Source organism: Dasypus novemcinctus, chromosome 14 (assembly GCF_030445035.2).
Source record: "Dasypus novemcinctus isolate mDasNov1 chromosome 14, mDasNov1.1.hap2, whole genome shotgun sequence".
NCBI lineage: Eukaryota > Metazoa > Chordata > Mammalia > Cingulata > Dasypodidae > Dasypus > Dasypus novemcinctus.
This window is the reverse complement of record NC_080686.1, coordinates 78047080-78062944: the sequence shown is the minus strand read 5'-3', so window position 1 is coordinate 78062944 and position 15865 is coordinate 78047080.

Genomic DNA, 15865 nt, shown 5'->3' with positions numbered 1-15865 from the left:
TGAATTGCAATGATGCCAGAGCTTCCAATATGCACTGTACATTCCACAAATATTGCCTTCTTATTTTTCTTCTTTAAGCTGTTACTCTTTGCCGAGAGGTTGGGTCAAATTTAAATGACTGTGATGCCCCTGTTTACATCAAAGAATTATGAACTAAGGACAAAGAAGATCATGCCTGCCTTTCCCATCTGCTTGTCCTGCCCAAAGGGAAGGAAAAGAAATTCCGTGTTGGTGAAGGAAGAAAGCTTGTTGGATAACAGCAAATCTGGAGTTAAAGAGAAGCTGGTCGAAGGTATCCTGCAGGCTTTAAAATGCAGTATAATCAGAGTCCCATTTCCTTTTTTGTTTAACGGATTTTAATTATTGGAATTCACAAATTTTTAATATGCAAATTAAAAGGTTTTAAAACTGAGGGTAATAAAGCAATATATTATTTGATATGAAAAAAGTTTCTGGAAGTGTTATGTTAAAAAATGAAATGGATATGGAAACATTGTTTCAAAACTTGCATCAAAAAATAATAAAAGGGCAAGGGCTTGAGAATATGTAAAGCTAGGAAAGAGCATAATAAAATTTTAAGATAATATTTTTACAGCTGTACACTTAAAAAAGACCCAGCAGAAATATGAAGTTAATTTTATTTATTGTTTAAAGTAATAACACATTACTTTTTTCTTTCCCTTGCAATGCAATTAGTACTTTATTAAAATAGTAATTATTAATGTACATATTTAGACAATTCATTCTCAAATATTAATTTACATATATATGTGGCTTTACATATATATTCAAATGTACATATATAAATATACATATGCATACTTATAAATTATATGCTCATATACATAAAATATTTTTCTATTTAATCTTTTAAAAACTTGAGGAAATTTCAGTTCACAGAAGTTAACCTTTCCAAAATGTTACAGATAATGAATGGCTGAGGTTGAATTCAAGCCCTCATCTACATAAATCTAAAATCCCTAGGGCATAATATTTAAAAGATTTCTGGCATACACATCACATGACTATGCCATATTTCTGTACAGGCATACCTGAGATACTGTTGGTTCAGTTCCTAACTACTGCAATAGAGCAAATATTGCAATAAAGTAAGTTATGGGAATTTTTTTGTTTCCCAGTGCACATAAAAGTGATTTTTACATTATACTGTAGTCTATTTTTAAAAATATATATATATTTTGAAAGATACCTGGATTATATAAATGTTACACAGAAAATATAGGGATTCCCATATGTCCTACTCTGTTACCTCTTACACCGTCCCACGTAAACATCATCCTTCATTAGTGTGGCATATTCATTGCAATTGACAAATGCATCCTGGGGCTTTGTCACTGAGCATGAACCATAGTTCACATTGCAGTTAACACTCTCTTACACACAATTCTCCGTGTTATGGGAAGATATAAAATGGCCTATATCTGTTGTTGCAAAGTCATTCAGGATGATTACCAAGTCCCAAAAGAGCTCCAATATTACACTTGTTTTCCCTCTCCCTGCCTCAGATCCTCCAGTGGCCACTGCCTCCACATCAATGTTGTAATTTCTTCCATTGCTAGAATCACAGTAAGTCTATAGTAGAATGCCAGTAAGTCCACTCTAGTCCATAGTTCATTCCCCAATCCTGAGGATTCTGGTATAGTGATGTCTCCTCCACCTCTAATTGAGAGGGGTCTTTGATCCCATATAGCTGATGGATGGGATACTGTGATCTATTAAGTGTGAAATAGCATTGTGTGTAAAAAAATCAATCCACATACCTTAATTAAAAGTACTCTATTGTTAAAAATGCTAGCCATCATGTGAGCCTTAAGTGAGTTATAATCTTTTTGTTTGTGGAGGGTCTTGTCTCAATGTTGATGGCTGCTGAATGGTGAGGGTGGGGGTTGCTGAAGGCTGTAATGACTATGGCAATTTCTTGACATAAGACAACGATGAAGTTTGTTGCATTAATTGATTCCTCCTTTCACAAAAGATTTCTCTGTAGCATGAGATGATACTATTTGATGGTATTTTACCACAGTAGAATTTTTTCATAATTGGAGTAAATCCTTTCAAACACGGCTGCTGCTTTATCAAGTAAGTTTATGTAATATTCTAAATCCTTTGTTGTCATTTCAACAATATACATAGCACCTTCACCAGGAGTAAATTCATCTCAAGAAACCATTTTCTTCATTCGTCCATAAGAAGCAAGTCCTCATTCCTTAAAGTTTTACCATGAGATTTCAGCAATTCAGTCACATTTTCAGGCTCCACTTGTAATTCTAGTTCTCTTGCTATTTCTGCTGCATCCAAGGATGTGAGTTACTTCTTCCACCGAAGACTTTAATCCCTAAAAGTCATCCATGAGGACTGGAATCAACTTCTTCCAAATTCCTGTTAATATTGATCTATTGACTTCCTCTCATGAATCATGAATGATCTTAATGACGTCTAGAATGGTGACTCCTTTCCAGAAGACTTCCAATTTACCTTGCCCAGATGCATGAAAGGAATCCCTATGACAGCTATAGCCATAGAAAATGTATTTCTTCAATAATGAGACTTGAAGTTTGAAACTAATTCTTGACCCCTGAGCTATAAAATGGATATTGTGTAAGCAGGCATGAAAACAAGATTGATTTCTTTGTACATCACCATCAGAGTTCTTGGGTGACCAGGTGCATTGTCGATAAGCATTAATATTTTGAAAGGAATCTTTTCTAAGCAGTAGGGGTCTTCACAGTGGGCTTACAATATTCAATAAATTATACTGTAAACAGATGTGGTGTCATCTAGATTTTGTTGTTATATTTTTAGTGTACAGGCAGAGTAGATTTAGTATAATTTTAAAGCACCGGGGCTTTTCGGAATGATAAATGAGCACTGGCTTCAACTTAAGGTCACCAGCTATATTATCCCCCATCAAGAGAGTCGATATGTCCTTTGAGGCTTTGAAGCCAGGCATTGATTTCTCCTCTCCAGCTATGGAAGTCCTTGATGACATATTCTTCCAATCTAAGACTGCTTGATCTATATTGAAAATATATTGTTTCGTGTAGCCGCCTTTATCAATCATTTTAGTTAGATCTTCCAGATAACTTGCTATAGCTTCTACATTAGGACTTGAAAGACAGTGTCTTTCCTTAAACCTCATGAACCAAACCCTGCTAATTCCAAACTTATCTTCTGCAGCTCCCTCACCTCTCTCAGCCTTCATTGAACTGAAGAGAGTGAGTCTTGCTCTAGGTTAGGCTTTTGTTTAAGGGAATGTTGGGGCTGCTTTGTTCCCCTACTCAGACCACTAAAAACATCTCCATATCAGCAATAAGCTTGTTTTACTCTCTTATCATCCATGTGTTCACTGGAGTAGCATTTTCAATTTCCTTCAAGAACTTTTCTTTTTCATTCACAACTTGGCTAACTGGCTCAAAGGACCTACTTTAGTCTATCTTAGCTCTCAGCATGTCTTTCTCAGTAAGCTTAATCATTTCTAATTTTGATTTAAAGTGAGAGGTGTGTAACTCTTCCTTTATCTTGAACACTTAGAGGTCATTGTAGGGTTATTGATTAGCCGAACTTTCCTCAGAAAAGGGAGGTCTGAGGAGAGGTATAGAGATGAGGAAGAGGCGTTCAGTGGAGCAGTCAGAACCCACACATTTATCAATTAAATTTGCTGTCTTGTATGGGCATGGTTCATGGAGCCCCAAAACAATTACAATAGTAACACCAAAAAAGTGTAAACTACAATGTAAACTATAATCCATATGGTGAAGCAGTGTTCCAAAATGTATTCACCAAATGTAATGAATGTGCCACAATGATGAAAGAGGTTGTCATTTTTTGTAATCTATGTATCTTTAATAAAAAAAAAATAGTAATATGAAAGATCACTGACCACAGATTACCATAACAGATATTATAATAATAATGAAAAAGTTGGAAATATTGTGAAAATTACCAAAATGTCATACAGAGATACAAAGTGAGCACATGCTATTGGAAAATGGTGCCAATAGATGTCCTGCTAAAGGCAGGGTTGCCACAAACCTTCCATTTTTAAAAAACAATATCTGCAAAGGACAAATAAAGTGAAGCACAATTAAGAGGGTTTTGCCTGTATTTGACTAAAATCATAGTGCAAAAATCAGCTCTTCAAAAATAAAAGCCTAGAAGAGATTAGAATAAAGTTGTTCAAATTTAAGTTGGACAAATTGGAAAGGGAAGAAATGAAAGTTTAAAAAAATATATGTATGTTAATTAATTATGTTTTAAAATGTTTTCACTTGGTTATGACAGTATTTGTTCAGCATGACAAAAGGAATTCTTTATGCATGGAGGCCAGCCTTGGACAAATTAACCCTTGTATCCCAATGGTGTCTTTCCTGTCTTCCTTCTCCCTTCCTCCCTATCTCCCTCTCTTATTTTATCATTTCCTGCATGAATATGTTCTGAAAGATATTCAAAATGTTTCCATTGCATGAACATTTTGTGGAAATATTTGTGTAGAAACTAACAGTGCAATCTTCTAGTTTGGAAACCTTCAACCCTCCATGTGGCACTAATTATTATCTTCTGTTTTTAGCTTGAAAATATATATATTTTTTAATTACCAAGTTACTTTTCAATTTAGCATATATTTTACACCTACAAATTTGTTAGGCTATATACTACCTATTTATAGAAAAGTGTCCCTTTATCTCATACTTTGTGATACTGTCAGCTGAGACAAGATACATAATATAACTCTGTTTTGTAGATAAGTAAATTACAAGGTTTGACCAAGATCAAGTCATAAAGATAATAGCTGACAAGATGAAGCTGTAGTAGTACAGCTCCTTGTGATGTACTCCTTCAACTGTACTATGCTCTTTCCTGATTATCAAAATTAAAAGAATTCACAGTGGCAAATCAGCTTTTTATAAACATAGATTTGAGCTCTTTTAAAATTAGAAGGTAAGGGGAATATATAGAAAAAAATGTAGACAAATAACTCTAAACTTAGCATTCCAAATACATATATTTTGCAATAGCCTTCTAGCTAATTTTTTCTAATATATGTATTTTTACCAGTTGAAATATTCCAAAACAAAATTGGATCACTAAATGTATATATCATATTATAATTACCACATTAATATTTATAATGTTATAAATTACTTATAAATATATCCTTACAGTAGCATCATAATATTCTAAAATAAATGTCAAAATTTACTTAACTAGACCTTTATCATTGAACATTAGTGTTATTTTGAATTAGTAATCTTATGTTTTAACCATTATATGGTATTTTTATCAATTTCTTTTTTCATAAAATATCTTCAAGACATTTTAATGACTTCATAATATTTTACCACATAAAACCTATAATACACATCTTCAGTAAGTGTTATTACATCTAAAGGTATAAAGTTATCTGCATTTTGCATCACATACATTTTCCTGAATTTTAAATTTCTCATATATAATTTTGGTTTTCATGACATTTCTGTTTATTTAACATTCACATGTCATGCTACTCTGAAGGAAATCTCTCTAAGCATACACACACCCAAAGAGACATACACATATGAAATGAGAAAAGCAGGGAGGGAGAGGGTGCTGATGGGAGAAGGAAGGATGGAGAGATACCATTGAGTATAATGGTCAATTTGCTCAAGGCTGCCCTCCATACAGAGAGATTTCCTTTTGTCATGCTGAGTACGTGTGTGATAACCAAAAGCAAACACTTAAAAACATTATTATATAGTAAACATCCTCTAATACTTCCAATGTTTTCTCCCCTTTCCAGTCCTCTCAACTGTTACTTTTGAAAATCTTTATTCTAATCTCTGTTCAGGTTCTCATTTTTGAATATTTATTTTTGGTATTAGATTTGTTAAAAAATTTATTGACATCACTCATACATAAACATACATGAACAATAAGTGTATAATAGTTGTACAAAACAAACATATATAACATCAGACAAACATATATAACATCTCACCCTACCACCAATAACTTGCATTATTTTTAAGCTTTTTAAATTGATGATTAAAGAGCATTGTCAAAATATTACTACTAAACAAAGTATTTTCCCCTAACCAATCTAATTATCTTTATATCATTTATATATGAACATACATAAATAATTAAGTGTACAGTAAAAGTTGTGAACTTACACAGCAAACATGCATAACATCATACAGGGGTCCTGTACATCAAGCCTCTACCAACATCTTGCATTGTCATGAGACATTTGTTACAAATCATGAAAGAATACTGTTAAAATCTTACTACAAATCATAGTCTTTATCTTACATTCTGTGTGTTTTTTTCCCCAACCACCCTATTATTATTTTTAAAATATATTTTTTATGACAGAAGTTGTAAACTTTTATAAGTTGTAAACATACAAAACAATCATGCACATGTGCAGAATTCCCAAACAACACCCCTCTATCAACACACCACAATGTGTCATTTGCTACAGAAAAAAATAATATCATCCAATTGTTACCATGTCCAAGATGTACATTTGGATCAAATTTTCCCTACTGCCTCTGTATCAACTCAGTACATCTTTCACATAGATGCAAGAATATTATATTATAACTACTAACCATAGTTCATAGATCACTCCAGTTGTATTTTTTCCATGCTTCTTCACATTCCCAACACCCTGCAGAAGTGATATACATTTGTTCTGACTAACAAAGGACACTTTTGCATCTGTGCCATCAACCACAATTCTCACCCACCTTTTGGTTTACTGTGCTATCCAGTTCCTAGATTATTCTCTAGCATTCTGTCACTTGGCATTTACATAACTAGACTACCATTTTCAGACACATCCCCATTTATAAACTAGCTGTTACTTACTGTGTGTTACCATCCACTCTATACATTTCCACACTTTTACAGTAAAGCTAATTAAAACATCTACATACAGTAAACATCAGTAGTTCACTCAGTCTTTCTCTTATCTCCTTTAAGAATCCACCACCTACCACCAGGTCTTGAAGATATTTTTCAATAATTTCTTCCAGAAGTTTTATGGTTCTTGCTTTTATTTTTAGTTATTTAATCCATTTTGAGTTAATTTTTGGATAAGGTGTGAGATAGAGTCCTCTTTCCTTCTTTCCGTTATGGATGTCCAATTCTTTCAGCACCATTTGTTGAATGGATTGTTCTGCCTGAGCTGTGTGGGTTTGACAGGCTAGTCAAAACTCACTTGACCATACCTATGAGGGTCTGTTTCTAAACTATAAATTTGGTTTCATTGGTCTATTATGTTTGTCTTTAGGCCAGTACCATGCTGTTTTTACCACTATAGGTAGGTATTATGATTTAAAGTCTGGAGATGAGGGTTCACTTTTCCTTTTTATGATGTTCCTGGCTATTCAGGAATCCTTACACTTCCAAATAAATTTAATGATCATGTTTTCAGTTTTTTCTTTAATGCTGGTTAATTTTTATCAGGATTGCATTAAATCAGTATGTCAATTTGAGGAGAATTGACATCTTAATGATATTTAGTTTTCCAATCCATGATCATGGAATGTTCTTCTAGTTATTCAGGGCTTTTTTGATTTGTTTTAACATTGAGTTACAGTTTTCTGAATACAAGTGCTTTATATCATTGGTTAAGTTTATTCCTACGTGAGTTTTATCTATCATATTTTATTTTCACCACTCTGTTGACACTTTTAATTACTTTTATTGATATAATCTTCATTTCTTGACTCTCTTCCAGGCCCCTCCTGTCTTTACAGGCTCTAGCACACCCTTTAGTATTTCCTGAAAATCTGGTCTCTTGCTTAGAAATTCTCTCAGTTTCTGTTTATCTGTGAATATTCTAATTTCGCCCTTGTTTTTGAAAGACAGGCTTGCTCGATATAAGATTTTTGGCTGGAAGTTGTAGAATCCTAAATATATCAGACCACTGACTTCTTGACTCCGTGGATTCTGGTGAGAAATCAGCACTTAATCTTATTGGATATCCCTTATATAGTATGCATTGCTTTTCTCTTGCTGCTCTCAGAATTCTCTCTTTGTCTTTGGCCTTTGACATTCTGATGAGTATTTGTCTTGGAGTTGGTATATTTGGATTTTTTCAGATGGGAGTACGTTGTGCTTCTTGGACAGGGATATCTATGTCCTTCAATAGGGTCGGGATTTTCTACCATTATTTCTTTAAAATTCCTTCTGCCCCTTTTCCCTTCTCTTCTCCTTCTGGGACACCCATGACACGTATGTTTGCACACCTTTTGCTGTCATTTAGTTCCCTGAGACCTTGTTCAATTTTTCACATTCTTTTCTTCACCTGTTCTTTTGTATGTTCACTTTCAGAGGCCGTTTCTTTAAGTTCACCAGTCCTTTCTTCTGCCTCATCAAATCTGCTATTATATGATTCCAATGTTTTTTTAATTTCATTGTTGCACCTTTCTTTCCCATAAGATCTGCTATCTTTCTATATGTGCTTTCAAATTCTTCTTTGTGCTCATCCAGTGTCTTAATATCCTTAATCTCTTTAGCCATCTCATTGAATTTATTAAGGAGATTTGTTTGAACATCTGTGATTAGTTGTCTCAACTCCTTTATGTCATCTGGAGGCTTATCTTATTCCTTTAACTGGGCCATAGCTTCCTGTTTCTTGGTGTGGATTGTAAATTTTAGTTGATACCTTCACATCTGGCTTACTAGAATATTTTTTCTGGGTGCAGTTTTTCTCTTTAGTTTAAGGCTCCCTATCCTTTCTCCTTTGCTGTTGTGCAGTAGGAATCAAGCATGTAGTTGGTGCTGTAAGCTGTGGAGGCTCAAGTTGCCCTCATTGAGCTAGGGACCAAAGAAGCTTCATCCAACTTTCTGCTTTGCCAGGGGTAGGGACAGAGTGACAGCTCTGGAATAATCTAAGTGCAGACCTAGACTGTAGTTGCCCAGAGAGACTGATGATGCTTCCTGGCCCTTTCTCCCCTGCCTGGGGCAGGGATGGAGCTGCAGGTGTGGGCAGCAATCTATGCAGTGAGGGTCTAAGAAGATTGCAGTTGCCCTAGTAGACTTCTGATTTTCAGTCTATGCCAGCCAAAGTTACCTGCAGTTACCTGTAACCTAGGTGGGCTACAGGCTGATCTTCAGGAAGAAACTGGTTCCTACTGACACTGAGAGTTTCAGTCAGCCTGTCTTCCCCTCTGGCTGGGGATCAAGTTAGAATGGTGGCTACTGGCCTCTTTCTGACTTGGGCTGGTTCACACCCTAGCTGTTCCCAGGGTTATTTCTTAGCCAGCCATGTCTACCAATCAGTAGTGAAAATCGGCAGCCAACTGTCTCCTCCTCCCCTGTTTCTGGGAAATGCAGCTTCCAATCCCAGCCAGAGAACAGCTCCTGGGGCAGCTCGTGCCACTGGAGTAGGATCATCACCGACCTCCGTGGCTTGGCCAGTAATTTCCTGGAGAGGCTAGCACAGGTCCCCACATCTTCCTCCCTGCTGGAGGTGGCAATGGGGCCTAGGCTAGAGCTACAATCTGGTCTGGATGGAAAGAAACCAGTCCCCACCAGCATGTGATTTTCAAACTGCCCAGCTTCCCCTTGTGCCAGGCGCTGAATTAAGATGGCGGATCCCAGCCTCTACTTACGAGTCTTCTCTGCAGATGGGCAGTCTCCTCCTCCACTCCTTCAAGGACATTGCAGGATGTTCTTCTGGTCTCCTTGAGCCCCCAAACTGGTGCTTCAGCTAGCTCCAGAGAGCTCTGGGTGTTTGTTAACTGCCCTGTTGCAGGAGCTGACTCTTGGGGCTCCTTACTCCACCGCCATCTTGCTGGTTCTCAACTAACCCAAGGTTAGTTCCTCTTCAAAGTCTGTTATGACATGTTGGAGCAAGATAGTGGGCAGCCATGTCTGCGATGGTTCAGCTTTCCATTTCCCTCTTAAGGCTCTCTGGGTCCAACTTCTTCTGATCTCAGCTATGAGGAGGCAAATGGCTCATTTCTCTTTCCAGGGCCTCTGCTGTGTCTATGGAGCTGTCTCTCTTCCTCTGTGTATCTACTTCTGTGTGTCTCCTTGATTAAGTGTCCATTTATTTAGCTATAAGGGGTGGGACATCATGCCCTAATGATGTGGTCAAATCAAAGCCCTAATCTTGATTTTTATCAAGTAAAGGTAAAGCCTTTGAATTTAAATCAATCATAGGATATCATGCCTAGAGGAACAGACCAGTTGACAAACATAATGTATATCTCTTTTTGGAATTCATAAATAATATCAAACTACCACAGTCTTGTACCATAGATTCTGAAAATCTGAATGGTGAAGTTGTTTTTAATTATTTTCTTGATATACCTAGGATTTAGTACAGGGTCTTTTGTAAACTCTGTGGTATCCTGACCAGGTCTCCATCTCAGGATTATGAGACTCATATTTTCCCAACTACTGAGAATGCTGATGGCCAGAGCTTGGTGCTGAGTTCCCCCTCCCAGAAGTTGCCCTTCACTGAACAAATTGAAATAACCTTGAGGTCCATTCACCTTGGCTGAAGAGGACAATGTCACTCTACCCAATGAGTAGTAGAGGAAAGGAGTATAATTACCCATTTGCCCCAACTGAAGAGGTTCCTATAGGAGAGTCTGGGCCATTTGACTTGATTGCATTGCTGCCCAAAGTTTTCCTCTGCTTCCTTGATTTCTACAAAGGTATGGTCAAAATATGCTTTCAAGCAAACTCAATCTGTGACACTGTCTAATAAGTAATCATAGTTTAAACATCACATGCAAAATAAGTATGACTTATAGATTTTTCGCTATATGTAGCTATTCGAATTTACTAATCTTTCCCAAATTGAAACACGTTGTTTGCATCTTATACTTCACATAATTGAAACATTATCTTAATTTCCTTTTTATCATCTCCTATATGATTTTATTCCTTCATATTTAACTCATACTGCTACTAAATTTGTCATCTGCTTTATCTCAACTACATTTAAAACTCCTAAGAATAAGTATCTACAATATCTAAAACAATTTTTACCTTTCCATTACAAATGATATTTTAAAAACAATGAATAAAGGAACATAGGATAAATATTGGGTCTCACTATAAGAAGAGTCCAAAATTAGGCAGTAGAGGATTCTGAATTTTGTGGGTTTGGGGAAAAGCTGTAGAAGAGGCAAAATCAAAACAATGCTTACTTTCTTATTTTGACTAAGTATACATAATAGCTATTTTGTTGAAATTAAATCTCCATCTCTAATATCTATATTAGAGTTATTTGGAGCTGATCTGTATAGTACATAAGCCTTGATTTTGTCCATCCTCTGCTGTCCAGGTTCTATAGTTTTCCCCATATGAACCTGTAGATTCTTCAGTTCTCCTCATCTGTTTTCTCCCAAGTTACTCAGCAAAGACCAGGAAAGATAAGAAACAAAGAGGAAATGCAAATGAGGAATCAGGAAAGACAATCCTTGCCTTCAACTAATCTGCTTTGCTTAAATCTATTAGGGGTATTCATGTTGAGTATTTCCCCAAAGGAAATTTTACAAATATAAAAGCAGGTTAAAATATATGTATTGTTAGTGGCATTTCCTTTACTAAGTATATTTATGTTGGCCTTATTTCAAAGCTTAAAATACTAGCAGTCGTGTCAAGTAGAAAAGTGAACTGTTCTTAGAATTGCTTCTGCTAACAATTTCAAACACAATGATTACATTCTGCTCAGATTGTTTCAAATTTGAAGCACCATGAATGAAATGACATGCAATAGAGATAAGCAATAACTGTTCAAAGACTTTTTAAAAGTTATGCTATTACAGCATCTGACTTGGATTGTCATATTGATTATGGTTGAACAATGAAACATACCCACAAGCAATCATATGTGTTTTAGCTGATGATTCACTTTGCAAGCTTCTGTTCTCTTTCATAGAGTATTCGCTTTAAGACTCTGATTTCACTTCCTATATTTTCTCCCCTCCTGGAATGACAGTCTTGGATGTTAAGCCTTCATTTCCAACTCCTTCATCAATAAGGTGCTGCTTTAATCACTTCCATCAATAAGGTGACAGTTTTAATAAATATTAAATATACCTTTTATTTGAATACAAACAGTGCAAAATAGATTATAATAAAAATATTACAAGCATTACATATTGCCCTACAGAGCATATGAGAAGTCTAAACATTCCCTCTAGATGCAATGACCATGTTTAAATATTAATTTTAACTGAAATATACTATGAATCATACATATTATATAGGCTTTATCAATACTTTTCTAGTTTTAATCTGCATGTTACTGTTTATTTTTCTTGCTTGAGATAGTTAAAATAAATATTAATTGTATAACTACTACATCAGCAATAAGAACACATGAACTTTCATGTAGCTTAATAAAAGTTCATGAAAAAAATGTGTGATTTTATGGGGATTTTTAAAACAATGGAGGAAGTTAGGCTTTATGTGATGCTACGGACGAGCCTGTTATATTCTAGAGACCGTAGGCAGGATTGCACAGAGATAGTGCACAGTGGAGTACAAAGTTTACCATGAGCAGCTCTTTGGGGGCAGGGTCTTGCTATTATAAATTTGTACATATTAAGCATATATCACAGTAACTAGCACTGTGATACAAAATAGGATATGCTCTATGCATTATTCTGTGTAATTAATAGAGCAGTTACACTTGGGGAAGGGATATGTTGGTGATTATCCAAAAAACTTCTTTATTTAGTTATGCATATTTATTAATAAAATCTCTCCCAAAGCAACACAATCCTTTTAAGAGCATAATATTCACTAAAGAACTACATACCTATAAAATTAGAGTCCCACTACAATCTCTCTCTCCTTTAGCACTAGAATCTATCCACATCAGCACCTTGTCAATTCTTTATTGACTTCTCTATTTCTGAATGACTAGCATTTGAAATATATCATAATATAATACAAAGCAATAAAAATGAAAAAATCTTACAAATAATGTTCGATATAATGAAGTTAATTAGAGTGACTTGAGATAACTTCCCCAATCTCTCAGAAAGCCATATATAAATAAGGTTCTGACAGTTAGTCTCTAATATCTTAAAGCATGGGAAAAGGAACAAAAATGGTGCCATCATAAGGAACTCTGATGGGAATGACTAGGAATATCTAGGAATTGTGTGAAATCCTTGGAGAACAGAAGAAACACTAGAATATTTTTGTAAAAATTACCTTCTTAGTCATTTTAGGAAAGAATCCAATATAAAGTTAAGGATGTTGTATCTTTCTATCATATTTGTCAGAAAAAGATTACTCAAGAAAACTTCAACTTAGGATTCATTGTTCTGCTTACAATTTTTAAAACATATATGTAGTTAAAATAACATTTTATTAGAAACAAAAATAAATACTTTGTATGTTTTCTAGTGTTATTTTACATAAAATATCAAATTTAAACTTTTTTTTTTTTTTTTTTTATTTTGTAAACTGACATAGCAAATGCAATTTATTTTATTTTTATCAATGGCTGTCAACAGGTTCATTAGTAATGGGTGCCGCCATTACTGCATGTTTGTTTGGAAACTGATATACAGACCACTTAATAGAAGTTTTCTACTGTACATGTCCTTACCTCTAAAGAATAATTTTTCTTTACCTGCAGTTTAGTTTTAGGTCTTTAGTTTAAAACTTTCTTAAATGGTAAATTTTCTACACCAGATAGTCTCATTTATTTATTTATTTATTTTTTTAATTTTTTAATTTTTTATTGACTTTGTAATAATATTACATTAAAAATATATATGTGAGGTCCCATTCAACCCCACCCCCCCACCCCCCCTCTCCCCCCCCCCAACAACACTCGTTCCCATCATCATGACACATCCATTGGATTTGGTAAGTACATCTTTGGGCACCTCTGCACCTCATATACATTGGTTCACATCATGGCCCATACTCTCCTCTATTCCATCATGTAGGCCCTGTGAGGATTTACAATGTCCGGTGATTACCTCTGAAGCACCATCCAGGGCAGCTCCATGTCCCGAAGACGCCTCCACCTCTCATCTCTTCCTGCCTTTCCCCATACCCTTTGTCCATTATGTCCACTTTTCCCAGTCCAATGCCACCTCTTCTATGTGGACACTGGATTGGTTGTGTCCATTGCACCTTTATGTCAAGAGGAGGCTCAGATTCCACCTGGATGCTGGATGCAATCCTCCCATCAAATTTAAACTTTTGAAATAAGTTTAAAGTATGTCTTTTTAGTAGAATATTTTGGTGTCTGGTTTTTTAAAAAATGAATTTTACATGATCTGACTTATTGCTAGTTTTATCTAATTGAATACTTTCTCACATTTTGTTAAAATCAGCTTTACCCATGACTGAGGACTTTTGAATATTTATCTCTTGATTTAAATGGATTTTAAACACAGTTCTCAAGCTAAAACATTTAATTACTTCTTTCTAGACCAGTGTGTCCAGTTTAATAGACAGCTGTAGAAAGTCTGTGTGTCAGTCAATATAAGCTGTTAGAAATAAAAGAATAAAACAGCATCTGTCCCTTTCAAGAAATTTATAACCTAGCTGATCAATATTCATACATCATGTTAAATGCTTTGGCAGTGACACTTCAATCCTCTGGTGGTATGGACACCACCAAAAGGGTTAATGAACTACAAGCAGTTCCAATATTTCCAGAGCCTAGACCAAAATTACACTTGTGTTATAAATAATGCCATTGATGTCTCCTGTAAATATTGTTGATCTCTCTACAAAAATATATCTTAAAATGGACTTAACATCTTTTATCTCCAAATTTCCAAATTGGCTTTCCGACTCCAGACTTGTATACTTCATCATTAATAACAAACTCTATTGTTACAAAGCATTTGTCACTTTCTCTTCTTTCTCTCCATACCTACCCCTCCTGTATCATCAGTTAGTCACACACACAAAGCCTTGTTTCATTCTTCCCTTAGTTTGCCGTTGAATTTCCAATAAAACAACCTTAGTCTAAGTGTACAAGGTTGGATTAATTCATATACATACGAAATATCTTTTGAGGTTACAAGGTGGTGGGAGATCACATGGTTCTTAATGTTTCTTGTACAGCCAAAGTGTGATTATTTGTAAGAGATGGTTCAGAAAGCAATTATCTATTCAGCAAAGAAAAAAAGGTAGCACAGGTAGGAGGAAGGACATTGTAGTTTAAGTGTGGATGCAGAAAAAAGAACCAGGTAAGCATTAGTAAGAGCAGTAAAAATTGGCCAACCGTAAAGCTCTCCCTATCTAATCTGCATAAATATTTTGAAAATATTCTTCCACTCTAATTTAAATCTAAATTATATACTGCTATATATGTATATAGGTACATGTATACAATAATAAATGTGTGTATTATTATATGCTTTTGAATTTCATGAAAAGATTTCTATCAAGAAAGTTTCATTTATAGAGGCTATTTTTACAAAAATAAGAACCCTTAACTATAGGTATTATATATTTTATATGCACATATATACATATTTAGACTATGACTCTACACAACAAATATAGGCACCTATGGGTTTGTACTTAATTTTCTTTTCAGTTTTGAAAATAAGGTATAATAAATCTGATTATATTTTTGTTTACTTGAAACATAAAAGGGAACTATAATTCTTTCTTTCCTTTATGAAGTCTGAACCATATAAATTTATATACTTTAACTTTTAAATCAATGTTATTGATAATTATTTACAGCTGTGAAGGCAATACTATGTTTACAAATATTCCATAAGTTTCATATTAGGACTTTAACTATTATGCATTACTGTCTAACACATTTGCAATGCTTTTTAACACAGAATTCTTTTTTTCAGATATAATTACATATCAAATCATACTCATACACATTCACATG